Here is a 9,634-nt window from a genome sequence, read left to right as displayed (position 1 = left end):
CCTGTTAAACAACTGACAGACAAGCAGTGCTCCGTAATCAACCCAATTCTTTAAAAACGACTTCTGTTTGAAACATATATTCCGATTATTCCATATACAGGGTGTCCCATAAGTCTCCATACATAGGAGACATAATCCATTCCATGGTTCTAACATGTATTTCTTTCTATTTATTCTTTCTAGTTCTTCAGCAGTGGAGGACACGCATTGAAATGTGTTCCTGACAAAATGGCAGTCATATAGAGCATATTGTAGAAATCAAAATGGTTTATGTCAAGAAACGTTTATTTTTCCTATGTATGGAGACTTATGGGACACCCTGTATAAGATTTGTGAGGGGAAAAGTTATGGAGGACCAACATAAAAGTAAGTGTTGATGAAACTGATAAAGTTTCTTTGGTCTAAATCCGATATTTCCTCCCGTTTGCAAAGACATGAATTTGCACGTACCCTTGCCTCTGATTGGCTAGAAAGGCTCTTCAGCGATTGGCTACTTCAATCTTTATTTTATTTCTTTTACTTATTTTTAATTATTATTCTCTTTATTTGACTTGATTTGAGGCGTTTACTCATTTCCAAGGCAGGCTGTCAGTAGTGTTTTTTTTTTTTTTTTTTTTTTTTTTTTTTTAGAACGTTCAGGTGGAATTTTGGGGGTGGGAGGGGTGAGGCGTGACGTAATTTTCATAAGGGTTAAATACAGTGTCGAGCTGACTACAGTTGGGACAGCACGTTGGTTCAGTGGTCTAAGCTCATGTCTCGCGAAGCAGATGTTGTGGGTACGAGTCCAGGTGGGAACCCCTATGGTCAGACGTAGGTGTAGACGCAGATGCTGAGGGAGGGTGCGAGCGGAATGACGTGGGGCGTGTCGAGTCCAAGTAGGGGTTGTGCGTGCGTGCGTGTCTGTGTGCGTGGGTGGGTGAGCATGGGTGAGGGTCGCTGCGCTGGCGTGTTGTCCTTTTGGGTGTGCGTCCAAAATTACGTCATCCACATTCTAGAATAGAAATAGAGAATGCTTTTTTTTCTTTTTTTTATGCTGTACAGACGCATTAATAGGGGTGAATGGATGAATGCATGGGAGGTATGTTGTGTATGTTATATATATAGGTTATATGTGTATGTTTAAACCTAATAAATTATATTATATTAAATTTGTAATTATATTAAATTTGTAATTATATTAAATTTATAATAATATAAAATTTATAATTATATTGTATTAAATTTATAATTATATTATATTAAATTTATAATTATATTATATTAAATTTATAATTACATTATATGAAATTTAAAATTATATTATATTAAATTTATAATTATATTGAATAATTCTTTTCTATCTTTTTCCTTTTTAAAAAAAAAAAATAGACATAAAAATATCAGGACACATCTACAGCTTGTAGAACTTGACATTTAGTTATTTGACATATTGTGACTGACATAAATGCCAAGTTGTCAATCATTTTTAGGGTAAATATCAAAGCAGTATTTCTTGTAAGTTTAAGTTGGATTAATTGTGCAGCTCTAGTTTTAGCCTTCCTGGATGCACCGCCACAGGGATTCCCATATTCAGTCATTTGTCCATGGTTTGTAGAGGGATCCTCTGTTTGTTTTCTTCATGGAGCGGGACCTGCTTATGTGACCGTTGGCACAGACAGTCTGTGCAGGTGTCCGCACAGCTGCTCTACCGAACTGAGAAGAAACAGAAGAAGGGAGAAGAAGAGCCCGAATGAGCCAGTGTGTGTGGAAGTAGGTCAACAACACAGATGTGCCTGACCAAAGAGCATTTAATAAGAAAACAAGAGCTTCTGAAGGGGACAGAAATCAGTAGATAATTTCTGCTAGTGGCAAAACAGGCCGAACCTTGTGGAAGGACGGAAAAGGGTGTAGAAGCTTGTGGGCTCTTGTGGAGAACAGCCCGTGTGTTTACTGTGTGTACCCATGGAAAAGCTGCTGAAGACGGCCTGACCCAACTCTGCTTTTTTCACTCCAACTGTGAGTTCTTGAACTTCTTTTAGGAACAGGACTTAGTATTCAGTTCCAGTGAATTAGTTTAAGAATAGAGTGATTTGGTCTTCTGTTAACGGACGGGTTTTCCCGTCAGTTGAACCTCCAGAAGGAAGCAAACAGAAACAAATGGAAACACACTGAAAAAAGGGCAAAGGGAAGGCGCTTCACTTTTCAAATATGTACTTGGCATATACAGCACAGTTTAATTCATAACATATACAACAGTTTAATTGTGTTCTTCCTCCTAACATGTGTGGGTCAGGCTGACTTCTGAAACACTCCTGCTTTAGGAGGAAAAGCTCAGCTGCACTCGGACAGTTTTTCGCTGGGACTCAGAATAATGCTGCTTTGGACCACTCTGTACAAGGTAAGGATGAATTTAATCTTATGCAACGTTATTCAGAATGACTTTATGCACTGTTTTCACAGAGCCAAGCTGTTCTATGCTATTAGCACCGAGCAACATGAATCTGTCAGTGTCAATGCTAAGGTTAGCTTAAGTTACCACTTACGTTAGCTACACGACTGTTGGCCAGTAGTGTTTTATATTCGGTCATATTTCTTGAAATGAACACACATATGTGTTGTATGTTTTGTACGCGTATGTTTTGTGTCGACTTCAGTCTAAAGTGCGTGCTTTCAAGAGGGTTATTGACAACTGAGCTTAGTTTAGTGGGGCAGAGGCAGTTGGAAGCGGTGCAGAGGAGAGCTAACATGATGGTTCTCGGTAAACATCATTCTTTACATTTACATTACGGCTAAAATTTCCTTAGGGGGTCAAATGAGTGGCCATTTTTGTCAAAAGAAAGTTGTAAGAAATGCATAGAACTGTGTTGAAATAATGCTAATCCATTTGTGCACAGACTTCTGATATTATTTGACAGTGGAACCTATATTTTCATAAATATTGGATTTTAATAGCAGGTGTATGTGAAAACTTTTGCTGGTGGACGGACGTGACATTACCCATGATGATCTGGTCAGTACCAGTACTTCATTAGTAATAAACTTACGGACTTACTATTGCTAATTCTCCTCTTATTCATACATGTTAGTATTGTGGATCTAAAACAATAACAGTTGACACAAAAACACTCAATGTGTCTAAAAGAATAGAATATTTGTTTTTCAGGTAAATTCAGTTCAAATATAACTTGGCCATTTGTGACATGAAAATATAGCATTAATTGTGATGAAATTGGACATTTTTGAGCTGAAAACATAGTTCATATGACCATCCACATGTTGAACAGAACTGAAATCCTGTACATTTGCAGAACTTGCATTTACCAACACAAAGTTCCTTTGGGGTTTCACTTCTATTGATTTCTTATGCACAAAGACATAAATAAGACCTCTAAGCAAATTTTAGCCGTTTACTGTTAAGCTGGCAGGTCAATTCTCCGTTTTTCCGAAGGTTAGGTCACTGTGACATGACATAGACCATGGGTCAGCAACCCTGGTCCTAGAGAGCCACTATCCTGCATGTTTTAGATGTGTCCCTCTTCCAACACAGCTGATTCAAATGATAAGCCTATCATCAAGCTCTGCAGAAGCCTGATAACAACTGTCAGGTGTGCTGGAAGAGGGAACCATCTAAAACATGCAGGATAGGGGCTCTGTAGGACCAGGGTTGCTGACCCCTGACATAGACCGTTTACTGACAGTGAGAGGACAGACCAGCTGACTGTTAGCATGGAGGAGGGACACTGGGCCCTCTGGATTTTTAACCCTTTCATGCATGAATTATGAGAATTTAAATCAAGACCCCCCCCCCCCCAGAGTATTTTTATTCTTCTTTATGCATAAAAAAAAAAAAAAACAATGTGATTGAAATTTTTTTTTACCTACTTTTCATGGAGTTACAAAAATGTCCACTCAGCTGGACACCATGCATTTTATTTTTTATTTTTAATTTTTTTTTTAAATTTAACCTTTATTTAACCAGGTAAGTTAGTGGAGAACTGTTGCTCATTTACAATAACGACCTGGCTAAGAGGCAGCACACAAACAGAATGAGTAGCAGCACAGGTTATATGTACAAACAACAGAACAGATTAAAAATTACATTTTTTAAGCAAAGAAACATGCATTTACTGACATACTTTGTGAAAACTATGAAATAACATTTTTAATGCTGCTAATCTTATGTGTTCTCACATTTTAACACACTAATACTAATTACTCACTCAGATAATATGCAACAAAAAACAACTTGTTAAAAAAACAACTGGTAATTACAGTCTAATAACAAGTAGCAAATAATTTACACTCAAATATGTGACTGCAGATCAGGTTTATCAAGAACAGGAAAGGTACAGTAATGGTATGAATGTCAGTGTATGGAATGATTCTTAAGTGTCCACTGTGTTGACTGATATGGAACTAAAACAACAAAACCCATGAATATACAAGAGAACAGCTGGAGAAGAACTGTCCACTGTAGTGACCACTATGCATGAAAGGGTTAATCTTCAATTTGGGAGCAGGCTGTGTAGAATGTGTCGATTGTCTTTTATAAAATCTGATAAAAACAAAGCTGGCAAAAGTGTCCCCAGCTCAGAGAAAGTGAGAGAGGGGGGCGAGCAAGCTGTAGGTTGAATGAGGAGAGAGAGCACCAGTAACATCAGTAATGCAGTTAATTAGAAGAACAAAACGAGGTTTTCTGACTTTGTCACAGGGGTTACAGTAAAAGTACTAAAGCAAACCTGTGTGAAGCTGCCTCACTGCTGGATACAGTGTGAATTCAGCTGAAGTTTACACCTGTCTGTCAGCTGTGTCCATTAACCCTTAAAGACCCAAACATGTACTGGCAACCAAAATCATCTACCAGTATAACATTTTTAATAACTTCTGATCCAGTAATCCAACCAATACATGTAAATAATTGGTGTAAAATAATTTGTCATCTTTTCATGGTCATCAGATATGACCCATTTAGATGTTCAGAGTATCCATAGTTACTGTGGAAACACTGTGATCTTCTTCAATATTGGTTCACCAGTAAAACCCATGGAGATGGATCAATGACAGTGGATGGAGACACTGGGTCTATGTTCAGTTATTGATATCATTGCTAAAAAAGTAAGTTTTTCTTCTGTTTTGTCTGTTTCTGATAAAATAACCCTCAGCTTTAATCTGGGCTTTTATGAACATCTACAGGATTCTGTTGGGTTTCTGTAAATTGACTTAGAGTCTGGTTTTGACCAACTCTATATATAAAATGTCAAGAGATAACTTTTTTGTGATCTGGCGCTATATAAATAAAATTTGATTGATTGAGTGATTTAATTGGTTTTCCCCTGTAAGTCGCTTTGGAAAAAAGCGTCTGCCAAATGCGTAAACATAAACATAAACATCTACATGATCGGTGAATTAAATATAAGAAAGTACTGGATTTTCACAGAAAATGTGCAAAATACAGAGAATAATGTGAAAAGAAGTAGTGATAAATGGCTTAAGAAAAGTTAAACAGAAAGAAAAATTCATTTAGCAACTGCCACCAAAGTCACACTGGGTTTTTATGGGTTAAGTAGACACACTCACAGACCTGTTGTTTTTGTGTTCTTACTTATTCAATTTTTAATTTCAAGCAGACAATGGACAAACAAATGTTATTTTTCACAGTTCAGTTTATACAGAAAAACAAAATGTAATTCTCATTTTCATTTCTCAGGCTAAATTGAATATCTGAAGGAATGGGATATGATTAAGTAATTTTAAAAAATATATTTTTCTGTTCTTCATTTATTTTTTTTTAATAGGTATCTGATAGTTGAAAACCAGGTGACTGACCCACTTGCTTTGAGCAGTTTCATGGGTGCTTTCGTAATTGGTAAGTATTATTAAAATGATTTTGATGATTTACGTGATGTGTTTTACTTGATTTAACTATGTTGCTTTTAATTTTTGAAAAAAAACAAAAAAAACAAAAACATTTTGTGTTTGCTACAATTGCAATACAATTCAACATTCGTAGCTAAAACTAACACAGTCTAATACAACAGTCCTATAATGATTCCTACCATAATGAAGGTCATAGTATTCATTCACTGTCTGTAATGTATAATATTTTTTTCTGAATAGGTATTTGGTGTTCCTCTTATTCAGAGACCTGTGACAACTTTGCTTGGTGCACTGTTCCAAAGGCTCTGCAGTAAATGGTGAGTATTCAAATTATTTTGTTTGATTTGATTACACAGACTTTCAAAATGTATGTATATGACAATGTTGCTATCAGTTTCTGAAATATTCACCTAAAGATTTTGTATAGTGTGCTAAAATGTCCAGAATATACACATTATCCAATTTACTGGATCCACATTTTTAGCTTAGCAAATATAGTCTAATACAACAAGCCTGCAATCAATCCTACCTTCATAAAGGCTATTGTGTGATCTTCTTAACAGTTTCAAAGAGGTATGTCGATATTAAGAGTGGCTGTCCTAAATGGGAAAAAGAAGAAATTCCTCTCACAAAACAATTCAACTGCACCACACACTACAGCCTCCAAAATGACCAGCTGAATCAACATCTCACTGTTTTAGCACTGTAACACTGTATATGATAACCTTCATGAAGGTAGGATTTTTTTTTTTTTTGCAATACTGTTGTATTTGACTGCAGTTGTTTTTGCTTGATAAGTGAGTATGCATTTGAGTAACACAACAAAAATAACTTTGAAGAAGTGTGGATCTGTTCAGTGAGGAAGCTCTGTTGGGTGTGTTTTAGGTTGGCTTGCCTGTAACTCCCCCCCCCCCAGTGGATGTGGTGGTGTAAGGAGTGTTCAGTAGTCGTTTCAAGTACGTTAGAACTACTTAACCATTACAAACTCAAACATCCACATTTTGGACACACCACCCATGTACATATTCCAAATGTCCATGCACATTTAAGACATGGAATACTTTAATTGTACATCAAAGTAGAGTGCATTCCACACAGGTTATTCACTTTCAAAAAGAACTGACTTCTTTCAGCTGTCACTTATATGCATGCAAGAATTTAGCTAACGAAAGGGAGTACTTTGTTCGTATCAACACACATCTGAGGAGAAATGGAAATATTTCTTGCATGTTTATGGGCGGTAGTTTTCAAACCAATGTTTATGGAACGTTTAAGTCTCATAAGAGGCGCAGACATACACCTCACACCCTAAGTGATTTTATATCAAGTATTGTGGAAACAACTAAATTAGCATCACCACCATTGCATGATTCTTTTTCTGATTGCCAGGACGAGGAGTGCGTGGAAGAGGAAGTTTCTGATACATCACTAGATTCACTCCAGTGGCTCCCTATTTTATATCGTTTTCATTTCAAAATTCTGGTGCTAAGTTTCCGGGCTCTACGTGGCCAGGCCCCTGCATACATTGCTTCCCTGATTCAGCCCTACAGCTGGGCTCGTAGCCTGAGGTCTTCAGAACAGCACCTGCTGACGGTTCCACACACCTGTTTTAGCAGACACGGTGACAGGTCCTTTAAAGCTGTAGCACCACGTCTGTGGAATGACCTGCCTCTACACCTACGGTCCATAGACTCTGTAGAGAGTTTTAAAAAAACACCTCAAAACACTCCTGTTCAAACAGGCTTTTTAATTTCCCAACTGAGCCAGGGCCACCACAAACTGATTGCACTTTATGCATTCATCATATTTTAAACTGTTGTGTTGAATTTGTTTTAACAGCATAATGCAGTAATAAAAGATTAACGCAGGCCAATCCCAAAACAAGTTTTCTGACTAAAATTGACCAAGTATTCTTATTAAACTGGCCACTACAGCATAATACTTCTAGTCATATATTTATGTGTTTTATTTGATTTAATCTTGTGCCTTTTGTGACTGTTCACTCTGCAGGCTGATGATGAAGCCTTCCAAGGATCCTTTGAGGACACCATGGTAGGAATAGTACATTGTCAGACCAGGAGAGGCCACCAGTAAACCAGAGGACATCGGGGTTGTCCTTGAAGGCCAGATGGTACTGCAGGATCTGGACAATGTTACTTTTGGTGTTGCAGTGTTGTTGGGCTTAATGTATGCTTTGAACCTCAGCTGCCCCACTGAACTGAAGTATACCTTTGAAGTGCTCCAGAAAGTTGTGATGGAGCTCGACAGTGACACTCTCTAAGAAAGCCCAAGTTCTTAAAAAAAAACTGTATCAGTGAGCTGTTGCCAGATATGACGTGGGTGAGACAACAGTTCACCGTGTTTGCTCCTTGGGATACAGAACATTGTTGCTCTTTGGTTGCATTGATGATGCTTTGTGCACTGACAGAACTCACTTGCACTGCCTTTATATTTGCTACATCATATTTAGTTTAAAAATGGGGAGCCTTGCGTGGAGCATTGCTTAGCTTTAACACTCCTGGACCCCAGTCTACCATGTTAGTCCGTTGGAATATGGACTGTTTATTGCACTAGTACTGGACTGAAATGTTGCAACTCACATATTGCCACATTACTTTCATGTATGTTTTTGGTAATATTTGTTTATTACGTGTGCTTACAAATTGGATGTCAGAAGTGTTTGTGTTACTCTGACTGTTGTTTTTTTGCTCCACACTCTTTATAACAATTGTTGATATTGTAAAGGGAAAGGCTACTTTGTTGTGATTATTGCCATTTGTTTTTGTCCGCACATACCCCATTGTGATGCATTGTTACCTCCGCCAAGGAGGTTCTGTTTTTGCCGGCATTAGTTTGTCTGTTTGTCTGTCTGTTTGCAAGATAACTCAAAAAGTTATGGACGGATTTGGATGAAAATTTCAGGAAATGTTGATACTGGCACAAGGAACAAATGATTACATTTTGGTGGTGATTGGGGGTGGGGGGGCCATGGGGGCCCACTGATCTGCCTTGGCGGAGGTCTGCGCTCTCCGAGTGCTTTTCTAGTTTATTGATGTTTTGTTTTCAGTAGGAAGCTGGTTTAAGGACAGACAGTACTTTGTTCTAATAAGTGGTGTGTCCATACATTCATACATATATTTACACAGACATTCATACTGTTAAAAACTCCACTTCCTGGTTGGGGAGCGGCAGGACCTCACCTCACCTATCAGGCCACACCCAACCCTTTAAGAGGAAGGATCAGGCCCAGCCCATCCTCTTTTTCCCTTTGTTTGACGTAGAGCATGTGGCCTGAAGAACAATCACTTAAATGCACAGACTGGATGGATGCATACCTGAGTGAGTTATTTTGTGTTATTGTTAGTTGAATATCCTTGAACATGTTTCGAATTGTTTTAGTTATACAGTTATTGTTTCCCTTTGTTGAAGATTTAAAATCATCTCATCCAAATCATCCTACCCATGTCATCACCTGAACTGTTCCACCTGTAAATAATCTGCTTGAAGAGAAAATAAAGCATTACAAACGGAATCCCTGACCAGTTATTATATCTGACCGTATGCCAATGTAGAAGTTTTAATTATTCCAACACAAATCAGCCCTTCAACCTCAGACTTCATAGTTTTTACACATACCTTAGATTTTTTTTTCTGTCTCTCATTAGGAAGCTGTTTTAAGGACAGACGCTACTTTGAATAAGTGATGTGTCTATACATTTACATACATGTACACATTCAGACTGTTGTGGACCATTCTTTATTGGTGTTTTGTGGTCAT

The 9,634-nt window shown here is 37.7% G+C and overlaps 1 long non-coding RNA gene across 1 annotated transcript; it reads left to right on the top strand.

Moving 5' to 3' along the window:
* The first annotated feature begins 2,181 nt into the window (after positions 1-2,181).
* On the top strand, positions 2,182-8,347 carry LOC115415427 (uncharacterized). The gene is made up of 5 exons (XR_003934807.1): positions 2,182-2,377; positions 5,775-5,845; positions 6,097-6,173; positions 6,742-6,812; positions 7,867-8,347. It is a non-coding gene; the product is annotated as an uncharacterized LOC115415427 (long non-coding RNA).
* The last annotated feature ends 1,287 nt before the right edge of the window (positions 8,348-9,634 follow it).

Source organism: Sphaeramia orbicularis, chromosome 24 (genome assembly GCF_902148855.1).
Source record: "Sphaeramia orbicularis chromosome 24, fSphaOr1.1, whole genome shotgun sequence".
NCBI classification, from domain to species: domain Eukaryota; kingdom Metazoa; phylum Chordata; class Actinopteri; order Kurtiformes; family Apogonidae; genus Sphaeramia; species Sphaeramia orbicularis.
Note: the sequence above shows the minus strand (reverse complement) of the source record. Positions and strands in the feature narration are given on the sequence as shown.